We start from the raw sequence: 19,077 nt of genomic DNA, 5'->3' as shown, positions 1-19,077 counted from the left end.
ACAAGAATAAATCAATTCTGGTCTTTGATCCTGACATAGACATAACTTTGAGAAGATTAAGAAAAGAGTCTAGAGCAGAAAAAGTCATAGGGAGTGATAGTGAATTAGAAGCTGTCCATTCTCCAGAATTTCAGAGTAATCCTAGAGTGAAAAGAACATCTACATCCTTGAGACAACCAAATCCAGCAATAGAAATGGCAGAGCAGAACAGAATTAGAACATTAGGGGACTATGCTATTCCTAACATGCAAGGTTTTAACTCTTCTATAATTAGGCCAACTATTCAAGCCAACCATTTTGAGATTAAACCTGCCCTACTACGTTTAGTCCAACAGGATCAGTTTTCTGGTGGAAATTCTGATGATCCTAACTTACATATTTCAAATTTTCTGCAGCTATGTGACACCATAAGAATAAATGGAGTTAGTGAAAAAGCTATCAGATTAAGACTATTTCCTTTTTCCTTGAGAGATAGAGCAAAATGTTGGTTACAAGCTCAACCACAAGGAAGCATCACAACCTGGATAGAACTTGTGAATAAGTTTCTAACTAAGTACTTCCCTCCATCCAAAGCTACTAAGTTGAGAGGAGAAATTACATCCTTTGTGCAGCAAGAAGGAGAATCATTGTATGAAGCTTGGGAAAGATACAAAGAATTACTTAGAAGGTGTCCACATCATTGTATCCCAGATTGGATGCAATTGGAAACTTTTTATAATGGGATGAATGCAGTAACAAGAACAATGGTTGATGCTGCTGCTGGAGGTTCATTAAATACAAAGTCCTTAGAAGAAGCTCAGAGAATTATTGAGATGATGGCATCTTCAATGTATCAGAATTCAAACTCAAGAAATCAAGGAAGAAATTCTGGTCATGAAGCTAAGGTTCTGGAAACTTTTCTTGCACAGAATCAGCTACAAAATCAAATGTTTTCAGAACAATTAACTGCCTTAACACAACAAATCAGCAATCTGCAAACAGGGAGTATGCCTACCAGTTAGCTAAGTTGTGATTTTTATGGAGAAAACCATGTAAATGGTGCATGTGAGGCATCCACAAATGAACCACAAGAGCAAGTGAATTATATGAATAATTTTCAGAGACAACAGCCATCATATCCCCCTGGATTTCAATTTTCGAATAATAGAACTCAGCAGTATTCTAATTGGAATAATCAATATTCTGCTGCAAAGAATTCTAACTTAAATTTGCCTTTTTCTAATGCAGGTCCAGCAACACAACAGCCTTATTTTTCAGAAGAATTCACCCACTCAACCTCAAGGAAATCAGAAATTTTCCAAGCCTGTGAATGAGAGGTTGACTGAGATGGAAGAAACTATGCTGCAATTCATGAAGGTGACTCAAACAAGCTTCAAGAACCAAGAAGCTTCCATGAAGAAACTAGAAACACAAATCGGACAATTAGCTGAACAACTATCCAGCAGGGATGAAGGAAGATTTCCAAGCAATACAGTAATCAATCCTAAAGAGCAATGTCAAGCCATAACTACAAGGAGTGGAGCTGTAGTTGCAAGTCCTAAACCAGCAGAAAAGAAAGTAAATGATGCAGAAGAGAGAAAGATTGAACAAGATCTGCAACAAGGAAATTTTAAGCTATTGAAGAAAGACAATTCAGAAGAAAAAGTAGATGTTCCTATGAATTCTGAGAGGAAAACCAAAAAGCAACTCTTTGAGGAAGCTTGTAAGCCAATAGTTCCAAAAAAATACAAGAGGCTGCCCTATCCTCAAAGAGTCCAAAATCCTAAACAAGAGGAACAATTTGAAAGGCTTATGAATGTCTTTAAGAAATTACAAATTAACATCCCTTTTGTAGAAGCTTTGGAGCAAATGCCTTCATATGCAAAGTTTATGAAAGAACTACTTTCCAGAAAAAGGAAGCTAGAGCATGATAAAATAGTACCTTTGACAAAGGAGTGTAGTGCCATTCTCAAGAGAAAGCTTCCTCAAAAGCTGAAAGATCCTGGATCATTTAGCATTCCTTATGAAATAGGAAACTATACTGTAGGAAGAGCATTGTGTGAGTTGGGAGCAAGCATAAATCTGATGCCATTAGCTGTTCTGCAGAAACTTGGCAAAGAGGAAGTGAAGCCCACCAACATTACACTGCAGCTAGCTGATAGATCATACACTTATCCGTATGGAGTTGTTGAAGATTTATTAGTTAAAGTTGATAAGTTCATTTTTCCTGCAGATTTTGTAATTCTGGACATGGAAGTGGATTCTAACATTCCTTTGATCCTAGGGAGACCATTTCTTGCAACCGGGAGAGCTTTAATAGATGTGCAGAAAGGTGAACTTATGCTTCGAGTTCAAGATGAGAAGGTAGTGTTTAATGTGTTTGAAGCTTTAAAATATTCAATTGAAGATAGTACATGTATGAAGGTAGATATACTAGATGCTTTTATTACACAATACCATATTAATGAAATTGATGAACTTGCTGTGTTAGAAGAAATATTATCTGTAGGGAATAACAAATCTGAACTTCTGCATGAAGAATACATCATGGAAGTGCAGCAGCAACTAGAAGCTCTGCCAATTCAAAAATCTGCAGAAAATTCAGTGAAGGAGAAGCTAGAAAATGATGATAAAGAAGAGGAAAAGCAAAAGCTAGAGCTGAAACAACTTCCTTCCCACCTGCGGTATGCATTTCTGGATGAGAAACATGAAAATCTAGTCATCATCAATAATAAACTTAAGGAAGAACAAGAGGAAAAATTGCTGAGAATTTTGAGAGAACACAAATCTGTAATTGGATGGAGTATTGCAGATTTGAAAGGTATAAATCCTTCATTTTGTAAGCACAGAATTTTATTTGAAGAGAATTTTAAGCCTGTTGTGCAGCCACAAAGGAGGTTAAACCTAGTCATGAAAGAGGTAGTTAAAAAGGAGGTCATGAAGCTGTTAGATGCAGGAATAATATACCCTATTTCTGACAGCAATTGGGTAAGTCCAGTCCAAGTTGTTCCAAAGAAAGGTGGTATGACAGTTGTACCTAATGAAAAGAATGAACTTGTCCCTACTAGGACTGTGACTGGATGGAGAATGTGCATAGACTATAGGAAATTAAATGATGCAACCAGAAAAGACCATTTCCCATTACCATTTGCAGATCAAATGCTAGAAAGACTTGCTGGACATTCATTTTATTGTTTTCTTGATGGGTATTCAGGATATAATCAAATAGGTGTGGATCCGTTGGATCAAGAGAAAACTGCATTTACATGTCCATTTGGAGTCTTTGCATATAGGAGAATGCCATTTGGTTTATGTAATGCCCCTGCCACTTTTTAAAGATGCATGCTTTCTATTTTTTTCTGATTTGGTAGAAAACATCATAGAGGTATTCATGGATGATTTCTCTATTTTTGGTGATTCTTTTGATGATTGTTTAGCTAATCTATCCATTGTTTTGCAGAGATGTCAAGACACTAACCTTGTGTTGAATTGGGAGAAGTGTCATTTTATGGTACAAGAAGGCATTGTCCTTGGTCACAAAATTTCAGAGAAAGGAATGGAGGTGGACCAAGCTAAGATAGAAGTTATTAGTAAATTGCCTCCACCTATCAATGTTAAGGGAGTTAGAAGTTTTTTAGGACATGCTGGTTTTTATAGAAGATTCATAAAAGATTTTTCTAAGATTGCTAAACCCTTGAGTAATTTACTTATAAAGGATGCAGATTTCATATTTGATGATAATTGTTTGCATGCGTTTTCTGTTTTAAAAGAGAAACTGATTTCTGCACCTATTCTTGCAAAACCAGATTGAAAATTACCTTTTGAACTCATGTGTGATGCAAGTGATAGTGCAGTGGGTGTTGTGTTAGGATAGAGAAAAGATAGGAAATTACATGCTATCTATTATTCAAGCAAAGTGTTAAATCCTGCACAAGTGAATTATACAACAACAGAAAAAGAACTTTTAGCTGTTGTATATGCTTTTGATAAGTTCAGATCATATTTAATGGGTTCAAAAGTGATTGTATACACTGATCATGCTGCTCTTAAATATCTTTTGACAAAACAGGATGCAAAGCCCAGATTATTAAGATGGATTCTACTCCTCCAAGAATTTGAGCTAGAGATCAAAGACAAGAAAGGGAAAGAAAATAGTGTTGCTAACCACCTATCCAGATTACCTTTGGAGAGTTCAACCACTGAATCATTGGAAATAAATGAAGAATTTCCAGATGAAAAGTTGTTTGCAGTGGATAACAAGCCTTGGTTTGCTGACATTGCAAATTTTAAAGCCACTCAATTCATTCCAAAGAGGTTTACTTGGCAGCAAAAGAAGAAGTTCTTACATGACAGCAAATTCTATGTGTGGGAAGACCCATACTTGTTCAAAATTGGAGTAGATGGGTTACTTAGAAGATGCATTCCACAAAGTGAGCAAGCTGAGATACTATGGCATTGTCATAATTCAGAATATGGAGGCCACCATGCAAGTTCAAGGACTGCTGCAAAAGTTTTGCAAGAAGGTTTCTTTTAGCCTACACTCTTCAAAGATGCCAAGAGGTATGTGGAAAACTGTGACAAATGTCAAAGAACTGGAAATATCTCAAGAAGACATGAGTTGCCATTAACCAACATCTTAGAAGTGGAACTATTTGATGTATGGGGGATTGATTTCATGGGACCATTTCCCCCATCATTTTCACACGAATACATTCTAGTGGTAGTGGATTATGTGTCTAAATAGGTAGAAGCAATTCCCACCAGATCAAATGATGCAAAGGTAGTGATTTCTTTTATAAGAAAGAACATTTTTTCAAGATTTGGTGTGCCTAGAGTGCTGATAAGTGATGGAGGTACTCACTTCTGCAACAAGTATCTTGAAGCTGTATTAATGAAATATGGTGTGAAGCATAAGGTTGCTACTCCATACCATCCACAAACAAGTGGACAAGTGGAGGTTTCAAATAGAGAAATCAAGCAAATTCTAGAGAAAGTAGTGAACAGCTCAAGGAAGGATTGGTCAAAGAGGCTGGATGATTCATTGTGGGCATATAGAACTGCTTTTAAAACTCCAATTGGTATGTCTCCATATCAGTTAGTATTTGGAAAGGCCTGTCAGCTACCTCTAGAGCTGGAACATAGAGCATATTGGACTACAAAATAGCTTAACTTTGATCTGTCAAGTGCTGGAAGGAAGAGAGTTCTGCAGCTGCATGAATTGGAGGAATTCAGACAGCAAGCTTATGAGAATGCAAAGTTGTATAAAGAAAGAACCAAAAGAATCCATGACAAGTTCATTCTGCAAAAAGATTTCAGACCTGGCCAGCAAGTGCTGCTATTCAATTCAAGATTAAAATTGTTTCCAGGGAAATTGAAATCTAGATGGTCTGGACCATTTTTAATTAAGAAGACTTCTCCCTTTGGAGCAATTCTTATAGAAGATCAGAAAACAGGGAGGGAATTCAAGGTCAATAGCCAAAGATTGAAGATCTATCATGGAGAAGAGTTTGTAAGAAACATATCATGCTTGAAATTGGTTCCTCTTGAGTGAGGAACAACTAATGTCAAGCTAGTGACATTAAAGAAGCGCTTTATGAGAGGCAACTCACATTTCTAACCCAGTTTAAGCTTTCTATAGTGTTTTTAGAATTTTGCATATTAATGTTTTGTAAATTTTTGATATTCTGCGAAAATTCTGCAAAAATACTGCTGAATTTGATTTTCTGAGGTGCATTTGGAGGCTTAAACTGAGAATTGATGAGGTGAATGTGTAATTGAGAGTTTAAGATTCTGCATAATCTGATTTTACCAATTTCTGGAAGTTCCTGCATAATGTATGTGAATATTCTGCTGAATCTGACTTTCTGAGGCACAATTGAGATACTTAAATTGAGATTCAATGTTTAGAGTATGTATTTGATGGATTCGAAAGTGCAAATTGAATTTATTGAGGTTTTAGAGGTATTTGATTAATGAGAGGAGTCACTATTTTGCAAAAAAGGAGCTACGCAGAGAGTTCAGTTTGGAGGATCCATGCTGGAACAATCACTTTTTCTGATAAAAGTGACCACGTAGAGACAGATGGGAAAATGAGCTCTCTGGAACGCTTCCTTTTTCTATCAGAAGTGACTACGCACAGGTAAGTAAACTTCTAATATTTCTGCGTTAGTACTTTTATTGAAAAAAGTTATCACTTTGTTGCGCGTTATCACTTTGCTCAGCAATAGTGATAACGCGCGCTTCACTCTAAAAAATTCATTCTCTGGAACATTCACTCTTTCGAATAATAGTGATTATGCTGGGAACAATTAATTTTACAACGTTCATTTTTGTTTAAAAAAATTTGTCACGTGTCCAGCGTAACCATATATAATCCCTAACCTGAGCACGCACACACACTTTTCATGCTTGATCTTCATCTCTGTCTAAGCTTTCTCTGCAAATCTCACTCTCTGTGTGCGTCGACCTAGAATCAATCAGCATTTCTCATTCAATACTACATCTTCCTGCAAGGTACACTTACTCTCATCCCTCTGTAACTGTAGCTAGGGTTTTCTGCGTTTAAAAATTTGGAAAAATGTAGAATGGGATTGATGAATCCACTTTTTATTATATTTTTACTTGCCTTTTTGGTGCTCTTTGGTAGAAAAAAATGGACTTAGATAGTGAAAATAATATAGAAATCACATTTTGAGTAAATATCATAGGTTTATTAATTTTTGGTTAATTTGCATTTAATTACATAGATATAGATTGCAATTTTAATTATCTTGATGATTTTGCAGAGTGCCCAAGTTAAATTTGAGAAATCTTGGTCCTTGGATGAAAGTTGCCCCCAAAGTAGCCACTTTTAGGAGCAAAAGTGGCAACTACAGCAAGTCTGGGCATTAAAAGTTCCAAAGTAGCCACTTTCAAGACCAAAAGTGGCAACTCCAGAAGCTCCAGGGACGCTAAATTGGAAGCATGATGCGCGTGGCCACTATTGCCTTTCAAAGTGGCTACGCGCATCCAAAGTAGCCACTTTCAAGACCAAAAGTGGCAACTTCAGAAGCTCCAGGACGCTGATTTTGAAGCCTTCCTGCGCGTGGCTACTATTGGCTCTCAAAGTAACCACGCGCACCAAAGTAGCTACTTTCAGCACAAATAGTGGCAACTCCAGAGAAGCGGCAATCCTTCCATCCTGCGCGTGGACACTTTCAAGGCCCAAAGTGGACATTTTCAAAGGCAAAAGTGGACATTTTCAAAGGCAAAAGTGGACACTTTGGTGACATGTCATCCATTATAAATAGATTTTAGGAATTAGGGTACGGGACTTTTGACACTTTACACAATTTTCTTTGCCAAATTGGGATAACTTCTTACGACATTGGAGTCTTGGGTGACAGCCAAGGGTCCTCTATAGGTTTTAATTTCCAATTTCTCTTTTGATTCTTGTTGAACTTACATTAATGATGTTTACGTTCTTGCATTTCTTTCTCTCATTTGTGAAGCCCATCCCTATGGAGGGCTAAACCTTCTTGTAATTCCTAGTCAATGCACATGAATCTTGAATTCTTGGGATTAATTGCAATACAAATCTTTCTTTCCTTGAATTTATTAACCCCAATCTCTGAATGAAATGGAATTTGCATGAAGGGAACATTGCTTAATGAACCCTAATTTACCTAATGAAATTCTAATTCAAAATTGCTTAATTTTGATTAATCTTTGAGGTTGCTTAATCTTAGGGATAGAGATTGGAGCCCATTAAGATGCTTAATTTTAATTGGGATGTTAGAGTTAGTCTTCGCTTGTTAGATTAACTTAATTCAAGGGAAAAAAAGGGGATTATTGAATCATTTGAAAGAATAATGATAGAACTCATTGCTTGACTAGGGATTACTCATTTTAATTGATTGAATTTCATTAAATTTACATTTCGTTCTTGATTAAAACCCAGAAATTGACAAACCTCCCCCCAATTTACTTGCTTTAACATACATGTTTACACTTGTTCGATGTATGTTCCCAACCAAAAATTCCTTGGAGACGACCTAGGATAACACCCTAGTACTGCATTCATTTCTTTGCATATTTGATGAGGATTAACGACAATCTTTTGCATGACGAGTAGCTAAAATTCGTTTCATCAGGGATACTGAGGCACTGTAGGAACAATACACTGAAGAAGTCTTCCCTGTCATTTATTGAGCATTCAAATTTGCATTGTACATATTTGAATAAAAGTTCTGTAGAAATTGGGATGACCTAAAAAGAATTCAGTGAAAACGTTTGAACTAAGACTGTTGAATGAGATTAACTGCAACCATACACTGAATGTAATGCAATCGAATGTTTGGAAAATACCAGGACAAGTAATTCTGCATTACTTTGATAGAATAACTTTTTGCTGAGAATGATTGGGTTGCAAAATATGTTTGAAAATTGGTTGAAACATGAAAATATTGCTCTGCGCTACCTTAATTTTTAATGACAGTGAACACATCCTGAATTTTCAGCTTAGGAGTATCTAAATTTCTCTGAATGTGATGGATTAATGTTGAGCATCTATTCTGTGCATCTGTATAATACATGTTTTGACAGCAAACTTAAATTCATCACACTCTGAAGCTAATTGGTTCAAAATAGAATGAATAATACTCTAAATAGCTGTTCTCTGTCATGTATGTTAGTTTGATGGAAGGGTTGAAATCACATTGCATTATATGAACCACATCTCTGCAGAATCTGAACTGATAGCAATAGAATTTTCTGAAACTGTGGAATTGGAAATTAGAATGCATAACTATGCTGAAATTGAGATTAGACATTAAATTGGGGATATCTGAAGTGCATATTTGATTGCAAAATGAATACAACTTGTGAATTTTTGCTGTTAGCACAAAATTAGTTTGAAAATTTGGTTAAGACATGTAATTATCTTTCTGCGTTACCCTGATATTTGATAAGAGTGTGCACTCTGAAATTCTACTGTTAGATTTTGCATGTTTTGACTAAGTTGTGTAATTGGGTGTTGGTATTTGAATGTGAATGATATTATTAGCAGATTGCATGATCAGAAGTATTAGAAAATTTAAATTTCTGCAAACTGCTTGATTGAACTTTCTGCAGTATAGGATTATTCTTTGGTTCTAAAATTTTAAACTGACAATTACTCCTTTCTTGCAGAAAATTACAAAATGGTTAGGACTTCATTCAACACACCTGTAGGTCCTCCTAAGAAGAAGCAAGCTGCATCTTCTACCACTCCTAAGAAGAAGCGAGCTGCATCTTCTACCACTCCTAAGAAGAAGCGAGTTGCATCTTCCACAACCCCAATAAGAAGATCCAGCCGAAATCTCCAAGCTACAACATCAAAGAGGGCCAGAACTGATAGTGTCTCAAGTTCCTCACCTATTCAGATCTCTGAACCCTCACCTTCTCCCTCACCTCAGACAAGATCATCTGCACCTACATCTGAACTTTTACCTTCTCCACCACCTCCAACAAGATCTCCTGCACCTGCACCTTCACCTACACCATCACCCCCACCAAGAATAGCTGCACCCTCAAGATCTTCACCACCTGCCACACATGATCCAAGATTAAGAAGTTTGGCTCATGAAAACTTTTTCAGAGCCAACATTCTAAGAAGAAAAATTGTTCCTGACAGAGCATTCCAAATAGCTGGGAACAATTACCCTGAATTCAAGGAGGAAATCCAGAAAAGAGGCTGGGAATTCTTCTATGCAAAGCTGGCCTGGGTTGGAGGGAAATCACTCAAGAATTCTGTGCCAATGCCATGAGGTTTAAAGGAAAAGGAATCCCTAAGTTCAGCTCCATGGTGAAGGGCATGAGAATTGACTTCTCACCAGCAAACATCAACAGGGTGCTGGAAATTAATTCTGCACAACATGCTGCACAACTGGACTTCAAAACATTTAAGGAAAGTCCAGATATTGATTTTGTGCAAATTCTGGAAAGGATTGGGAAACCAGGCACCATATGGGAGCTCAACCAATCTAAGAAGCCAAAGCATATTGTCACCAAGAATCTTCAGCCCTTTGCCAAAGTATGGAGCATGTTTATATTAAATTCTTTCATGCCTGTCAAACATAGCTCCACACTAGCTGTGAAGAGGGCTGCTCTGCTTTTTGCCATAGTCTTCGACATCTACATAGATGTGGGAGAAGTAATAAGTGAATGTATTTTGGGAATACTGAAGACAAAAAGGGATTCATTAGCCTTCCCTTCAGTAATTACATTACTTTGTGAAGACGCAGGAGTAGAGTTTGGTGATTATCAAGAGAAAATTAGAGCTGCACCATCCATTTCTGCAGCTCTGATCAAAGAGATTTATGCAATTGTTTCCTGCACCTCTGCAGCCCCAATTCCTTCACAATTCAAAAAAGAGAAACCGATGATGATGAAGGACACTCTGAAGCAGCTAGCTGAAGGGCAGAATCAATTGGCTGAAAGGCAGACTGAGCTGCACAATAGCCTCAAAGCTGGAGTCATGTTAATGGAATGTATTATGCTGAATATTGGTCAGAAATTGGGAATGACCAAAGAAGAAATGTATCATACTCCAGACTTGGCAGAGAATGCCCAGTGCCTTCGTTCTGCTGTTTTCAAGAATATGCCAATATACAGAACCCACTTTCCTCAGCCACCATTTGAAGAGGTAGTGGAAGAAGAAGAAGAAGAAGGTTCTGATGAGGAAAGCTCAGAAGAAGAAGATGCAGTAGAAGATTAGTTTAGGAATTTATTTTCTGTTATTAGGATTTTGTAAATTTCTTGTAGTTTTAAACTTTTTGGATTGTAATCACTATTTGGTACAATTTGGGTTGAATTTCACATACTTGTTCTGCAATTATACTAGTTTTTAACTAATTACCTTTCTCTTGTTGCGAATTGATGGAATTCTGGTGTTTTTGTGCAGAGAATGTCACACACACAACACTCACACACATTGGATGGTGACACTTGCACAAGCTGTCATGAAAGGGGGGTTTCATTCTCTACCTCTTGTTCATGTGTTAGCTTCACATTATACTGAATTAATTTTGAAAAACACCAAAATACTAGAATAGATAATAAACTGCTGGCTGTGAATTTTGTGTGAATTTCTTTTTAAGTTGTTTTTTCCATTCTCAAAATAAGATCACACTTGTATTTTCAAAAATGAGGCAGTTACCACTAGGTGCATATATTTCTGAAAAGTGCATTGTGTTTTCATTAATCCACATGATCACTTATAAATGCCTAGTGAGACTTGAGCTGCCTATTTCTTTTTCATGTGTGATTAATCAGATTTTACTGCATTCTCTAGAACTTGCCCTTATTCTTAATTGAATATGCATGTTACAGTTCTCACACACATGATAGAGGCCATGTTTGATATACTTAGTTAGCCGAAAATGCCTTCCCTTATGATTAATTGCCCTAGTTTACCCCTTTGAGCTTAATATTCCCGTTTCTTGAGCTAACTTCATTACAAGCCTTGCTGAAAAACCAATTTTACCATTCAAATTAATCAAAGGCATTGTGAGTTTAATCAAGAATGAGTTTTAAAACTAAGTTTGGGGTAGCATCCATTTATGTTGCTTGAGGACAAGCAAATTTTTAAGTTTGGGGTAGGGGAATAGCAAGCTATCTAAGTTTGAGTTCAAAAAGTCAGAAAGAAAGAACAAAAGTGCTGCAGAAAAAATGAAAAATTATGCAGCAAAACTGTGGAAAGAGTAAAACATGAATTCAAAACAGAATTTGAGTTGAAAAGAGCAAATTGGAGATCAAAAAGAAGAAATTCGCAGTAAACTGTTGCAGAGAAAGAAAAAGAAATTCAAGGAAAAGAAAAGAGTAAATGGAAGCAAGAAAAGAAAAAGGAAAATAAAAATTCTGCTGCACAAAAACAATTTGTTTGCTGCATAATTGAAGGATTTAATGTGAATTGATGCTAAACCAGACTAGTTTTAAAGTCATTCACTCAAAAATGCCTCTAATCTTTTGAAATTGCAACTTGTTTCTTATTTTGTTCAGTATCTACCTTAATCTAAGCCCTGTTATAAACTGTAAAAAGTCCTCTTGATGTGTGATTGGCTGTACTAAGCAGAGGAGATGGAGAAATTGGGCAAGCATATGGTAGAGTGCAGCTGAATTGGTTATTAAAGAGAGAAAACAGTACCTAAACACTGCTGAGAAATGAGGGAAACACTGTCCAGTGAGAAGTGATCATGATTTTTAATGTTTCTCACATGAACTTGGCTGATATATATTCACATAGATAGCAATTCTTGCTCCAAATTTGATGAATGCATTGTGATTGCAATGATGAGTAATTGGATGAACATCTTAAATGAAAATTATGCAGAAAACACAGAACTGTAAATTGAAAATCTTAGAAAAGCAGTTTGCTAATTGGTTTTTGAAAAGTGGAAGAATTACCCTTGGTTTAGTTTGATTTGCTTGAGGACAAGCAAAAATTCAAGTTTGGGGTAGTGATGAATCCATATTTTGACTGATATTTTAGCATAATTCTAACACATTTGATAAGAAAAATATATAAAGAAAGCAGAAAAACTCAGAAAAAGAGAAGGAATTGAAGTTTTGTTTAAATTTGTAGTTATTTTAGCAATTGTGAAATTTTTGCTTAGGAATTAAGTTTTTAATCTTGTTTTTGCAGGAATAAATTGAGCAAGGATCATATCCATGGAGGTTTGATGACAAGGAAGAGGAAAGAAGCAAGTCTGGACTCCAAAAACACAAGAATAAGAAATTGCAGACTGGGCGTGATCACTATTGTCAGTGAAAGTGATCACTTCAGAGCTCAAAGAAGAAGTGAAGCCTGGGCGTTACCACTTTTATCATTAAAAGTGATAGTTCTGGCAAAATATCAGGAAAGCTCTGCGTAACCACTATTGTCATCAAAAGTGATCGTTCCAGAGAGTCTTCAACTTGGCGAGTTGCGCGTAGTCACTTTTATCAGCAATAGTGATAACGCGCAACTACCTTGGCTCTGCGTTGTCACTTTTATCATCAAGAGTGATAGTTCTAGAGAGTTCTCAATATCAGGAAGTTACGCGTGGCCACTATTTCTAGGAAAAGTGTTAACGCGCAACCAAAAACTCTCTGTGTAACTACTATTTCTAATAAAAGTGATCCTAGTGCACTTGCTAGTGTTAGATTGCGAACAACAAATGTAATATCCTTAATTTCTTGCAAATAAAATTTATGAAAACACAATTATATGAAAGACAGATAATAAACTAGATTTCTTTATATTTATAATATAAAAACTTGACAAAATTTAAAAAAATTTCTTCATTATTCAATTCATTAAAAATAAAACAAAAATGTATTTAAAGAGATAAAAGTTAAATCATGACTTGGTAAATAAATTTGCATCAAAATAATAGCAAAGTATGTGTATATATTATCATTTAAATACAGAAGTTTATATATAAAAAGATTGATCTAAAATACACTAAGTTCTAATGAGCAAATCTCTCCCACACCAAAACACTGAGAGTATGTCCTAGTTATCATCACTATGTTAGCCCTATCTCAGCTAGATCTTTTGGAATTAGGTCCTAATCCTCTCCAAGATCTGTAGTGTTAGCCATAACCTTAGTACCAATCACTTGTTCCGAGGCAAGATCTGTATATGTACAAACAGAGTGTAGTGGATTCTACCACTAATAGAATAATCAAAAGAAACATTATACTTTATTGTCATTTCTAGAGTAAATATATTATCAGATCCATCCAATGTTACAATGGCAAATGGTGGCTCAAGGCGGAAACCAAAAATATTGCCATAAAGTTATGGCAGTTGCCATGGCGGGTTATGACGAATATAATAAAATATATAAAAAAATACTATAGGTCACAGGAAATGATAAAAAATAATTAACTCAAAATATATGTAGCATAACCCACAATCCAAAGCATAATTCAATACAAAATATGCGGTCATCAATTGTTAACTTAATAATAGAAACAAAGATTATCATCTAGTCCTCTTCTTCAACTCCAATATAATCATCTTCTTTCTCATCCACTAAGGGATATCCCTCCTCCTCCTCTTCTTCCTCATATTGTGGAAGATTAATTTTTAATTCATCTTCTGTTTCTTCCGACATCTCTATCTTCTAATTCTTCATCATCTTCTTCAATTACTATTTTCTTTTTTTCTTTTATTGTTGAACATGCCTTGATCTTGGAAACTTTTGTAGCTTTGATAGTAATATCACTTGATGGACTCTTTCTTTTCTTAGAATGGCACCTAGTATATGTTCTAGGCTCTCCAATTCCAGAAGTTTCATAAAAGTTACTCAATTTAAAGTCTGATCACCATAAATCAACTCATTTCCAACATCCTCATCATGAGTATCATCATCCATCCCTCCAACCAACGACTCATTACACTCATCAATGTCATTGAGTGTAATTAGATCAATTACATCTTTAAAATTGTAACATTGTTTGAGTTGTTGGTTATATTTCACATAAACCAAGTCATGTAATTTTTTGTGATCAAGCTTATTATTCTTCTTTGAATGAATTTGCAACATGAGTGTAATTAAAAAATTATTAATTAGTTTCTTTCTAATTTCTAGAAGAAAGTAGTAGGCTTGATAGATAAGAAATTACATGCTCAAAAACACTTCAGTTGCATTCACATCTAGATGCACTACATGTCAAGCTCAATATTTTGATAGTTAATTGCTGCAAATGTGAAGCTGAATGTCCATACATTCTCCACCATTGAGCTATAAAATGAAAGATGAATTATAATTCTAAAGATGAAATTAAAATTAAAATGTTGAAGTTTTTGATGAATTACCAAGAGCAATGCTTTTCCTTTGTGAATTTGCAAAGTTGGATCCAAAGAGACCATCACCACTCTTATAAATTGGTAATTTTAGTATGTTTTGTTGCACATCCCGACTTGGCACCAACCTCTTAATACAATCATACAACCAATTTGTAACTTCCAAATCAAATTTTATTTGACAGTTGTCATAATAGAACACTGGGTTTAAAATGTGACCAACTACATGTAATGGACGATGAAGCTGATAAGTGCATCTATTATCAATGATTACAAATACATCTTTGTATTTGCTTTCATTATTTTTGAATGACTTCATAATAGTTCTTTACCTTTCTCCATTACTTCATAAATGTACCCTATGACTGATCTTCTTTCCCTATCAACCAAAGGTAACACCCAGACAAGAAGAGCTATGATTTTCAAAGTATATACCACATTATTCTAAATTACAAGATTCAATAGAATTTTTGTTGTTTGCTTCCCTTTAGATTCCTTTGACAACTTGTTTTACGCCACTCCTCAAAAGTAAACATCTTTCTAAGATTTTCTTTTTCTTGATAAAGCATTTCTAATGATAGAAAAGAAGTTGCAAATCTAGTAACTACCTGTCTCACCAATTCCCTCTTATTTGTAAAATTTCTCAACAAACTCAAGGTACTTGAATGACTGTAGATAAAGCCAACAATAGACATTTCCCTCTGAATTGTCTTCTTTATCAAGGGAAGCTTTCTAATATCTTCAAGCATAAGATCTATGCAATGAGCTGCACAAGGAGTCCAATAAAAATGTTGCTTTTTTGCTTCCAACATCTTACCAACCAAGATATAATTGTTTCCATTATCAGTTATCAGTTGCAGAACTTTATCTTCTCCAATCTCCTCCATAAGAGCATGAAGCATCTTAAATAATTTTTCACCGGTCTTCATAAAATTAAATCCATCAATGGACCTCATAAACATAGTCTTAACAAAAGAGTTGACCAAGAAATTAATCAAACATCTTTACTTTCGATCTGTCCATGCATTTGACATGATGGAATAACCATATTTCCTCCCTTTCTCCTTATGATCTTTTATTAGAGAATCAGTATATTCTATCTCTTTCTTAAGAAGTGGAACTTGAATATCATGATAACTTAGAGTTGGTAAATTTAGACCAAAGGCACCAACAGTTGTGAACATTTCTTGAAAACTCTTTAGTTTAACAAGGTCAAAGGAAAGGCCAGCTTGAAACAAAAATTGAGCTATGTATTGATGGACCCTTACCTTGGCTTTTTTGTCACATCGTTCTCTTATATTTGTTTGTCTCAATTTTACCTTTTTTCTTTTCTCAATGGCACTTGTTACACTTAGGATACAACAGTATATGCTTATAAATTTACTAACTAGCCAGTGTACTAGGTAGTTATAGCAAGTAATAAAGTTTGAAAATTAGTGTGAGTCCCAAGTATTATCTACAAGGATCTTGTTTTTAATTACCACTTCACAATTTGACAATTAGTTAAGTAAAACAGTTCATTAGAATGATTTGCAACATGTAAAAGTAAAGCATAACAACAATAGGAAGCAATGAAAGTGTTGTAAAACAGAATTACGAAATTTGTGTTGAGATGAGATATAAATGGATGAGAGTTAAGAATTTATTTCACCAAAATATCAGTATCAACTCAATTATGCCTCTGAACATTAAAGCATTTGATTGATTGACAATCAGTTTCGCATACTATTAGTCAAAGGTTAATTCCTTAACTCATTGACCTAACATTCAACTAAATTACCCTAATTCCTTAGGCAAAATTTAATTCAATGTTGTATTACGAATTAGAACCTTACTTATCCCTAAGAAATCAATAATTTTGGTAATCAATTTAGATCTAAGAAACAAATCAAATTTTCATTGCTAAAGGCTCCTCTTTTATTAATCAATTAAACTTTCATTCAAAGACTTACTTTAGTAACATAATTAACTACTAAATCCAATCAAACACTCAAAGTTCAGAGTCAAAAATCAAATCAATACACCCATTTTAGATCCATAAATCCCTAATAAAGAGGTTTAGAACAACATTACAAATGGAGAAAGAGAAGAAGAGAATAAGAAGCAGAATAACATCTTCCAAAACTCAATCTTCACCTTGATTTCTCTAGAAATAAAGCTTGAAAGTCGCTCCCAATCCTTCTCTCTAACTCTCTTTGGAAGTTAAAACAATTGGAAAGTGAAAAATGACCAAAGATCCTAAATCTGAACTCTTAACTACTATTTATATTTTCCCTCCTCTCTCCATGTTGACACTTTAATCACTGAGAGTAATAAAGTGAAAAGCCTTCCAGAAGCTTCTAAGGCTGAAGTAGGAACTCCAAACGTCCAAAGTTGACACTTAAAAGTGGTTTCCAAAATCTTGTTATTTTGCGTAAATTCTTTCAGTAGCAAGAGTGTCCACGCGTATGTGTTCTGTGCGAATCTGCCTTGCGCGTATTTACTTTCAGTAGCAATAGTGTTTATGCACAAGACCCTTCATGAATTTGTTGCTGGAGTGATAACGTTCAGCACTTAGAGTTGTTACGTAATTGATCTTCATAGATTTTCTCCTTCAAAGTGTTAACACTATGCACCCAAAGTTATTATGCCTAGCACATATCACTTGATTCATGATCTCTTAAGCTTAATTCCTCTAGTTTCTTCACTTCAATCTTCAACTTAAAAGTCTCTAGCTCAAGCTTCTGCACAAAATAAAGTCTTTTTAAGCAAAATTGTCCAAAATTGGAATAAAATTTAAAAATTCTAAACTATTTACACAATTATGAATATCAATGCAATTTTTATGGTATTTTCAAGTTTATTTAATATTTAACTACTTATTTACTAACAAAAACTAGGCTAAAAATATAGTAAAATGTGGATTTATCAGCACTTTCTGGCTTTCTGCAAAACAAGTCCATTGGCCCTTTTTGATTCCCCATGGCAAGGCTATGAGTTTGGGCATCTCAAAGTTGTTTTGATTCTTTTTTTCCTTTTGATATATCTCAATCTTTCTTGTAATTTCTTCTGGATACTTGGGACAAGCTTTCACGTTACCCTTCTTTTTAATCAAATGTTGTTTCACTCTAGTGATTCTAGCACTCATAACTTTTCCACAAAAGTTACATACAATATTGTTTGTATCTCCATCTTGCAGCAGATGACCATATTTTTATCCCAGGTTAGAACGATTAGAAGCTCTTGAACAATTTGATGAAGATTCTTGTTGTTGAGCCATGTTAAGGGAAACTGAAATAAAAAGAATTTTTTTAGGAAAAGTAGAGGAAAAATAGAGATGTAGGAGAGGTAGAAATTGAAAGATGGAAAGGGTAAAACTGAAATAAGGAAAATAAAGAAAAAAGTGAGAGGGAAAATTTTTTAAAAATGGCTACCCAAAATAATGGAGTCTTCAAATCCCTTTTTTCAAAACAAGAACCTGTCAAAGGAAGGCTTTCACACCAGCTTCTCCCCTTTTGGCACTTTCTGGCACCTTAAGACCCAAGTTCCAGTTTTGGTCTCTTTTGGTCGCCTTTTGCTTACCGGCAAAGGAAGACGTGCGAAACTCGTCTCAGGCCACTGACACTCCTCGAATATCAGTACTAGGGCTCAAAGGAAGGCTTTCACACCAGCTTCTCCCTTTCTGGCACTTTCTGGCACCTTTAGACCCAAGTTCAAGTTTTGGTCTCTTTTGGTACTCTTTTGCTTACTGGCAAAAGAAGACGTGCGAAACTCGCCTCAGGCCACTGAAACTCCTTGAATATCAGTACAAGGACTCAAAGGAAGGCTTTCACACCACTTTCTCCCCTTCTGGCCCTTTCAGGCGCTTTTGGACCCAAGTTCCAATTTTCGTCTCTTTTGGTGTCGTTTTGCTTACCAGCAAAGAAAGACGTCCGAAATTTGTCTCAGGCCACTGAAACTCCTTGAATATCACTCCTAGGACCCAAAAGAAGGCTTTCTCACCATCTTCTCTCCTTTTAGCACTTTCTGGCGGTTTTGGACCCAAGTTGCAGTTTTGGTCTCTTTTAGTCCCCTTTTGCTTGCCAGCAAAGAAAGACGTGCGAAACTCGTCTCAGGCCACTGAAACTCCTTGAATATCACTCCAAAGACTCAAAGGAAGGCTTTCCACCACCTTCTCCCCTTCTGGCACTTTCTGGCAGTTTTGGACCCAAGTTCTAGTTTTGGTCTCTTTTGGTCCCCTTTTGCTTACCAGCAAAGGAAAGCGTGCGAAACTCGTCTCAGGCCACTGAAACTCCTTGAATATCAGT

At 35.5% G+C, this 19,077-nt stretch overlaps 1 non-coding gene and 1 pseudogene across 1 annotated transcript; one reads left to right on the top strand and one right to left on the bottom strand.

Annotated features, from left to right (window-relative positions):
- LOC113851956 overlaps nt 1-4,060 on the top strand; it is a 121,652-nt pseudogene extending 117,592 nt beyond the window's left edge.
- LOC113853332 lies at nt 579-685 on the bottom strand. Its single transcript, XR_003502505.1, has one exon. It is a non-coding gene; the product is annotated as a small nucleolar RNA R71 (small nucleolar RNA).
- Nucleotides 4,061-19,077: the final 15,017 nt, after the last annotated feature.

The sequence above is a fragment of the Abrus precatorius genome, unplaced genomic scaffold, assembly GCF_003935025.1.
Source record: "Abrus precatorius isolate BTA unplaced genomic scaffold, Abrus_2018 Scaffold10, whole genome shotgun sequence".
Taxonomy (NCBI): Eukaryota; Viridiplantae; Streptophyta; class Magnoliopsida; order Fabales; family Fabaceae; genus Abrus; species Abrus precatorius.
Note: the sequence above shows the minus strand (reverse complement) of the source record. Positions and strands in the feature narration are given on the sequence as shown.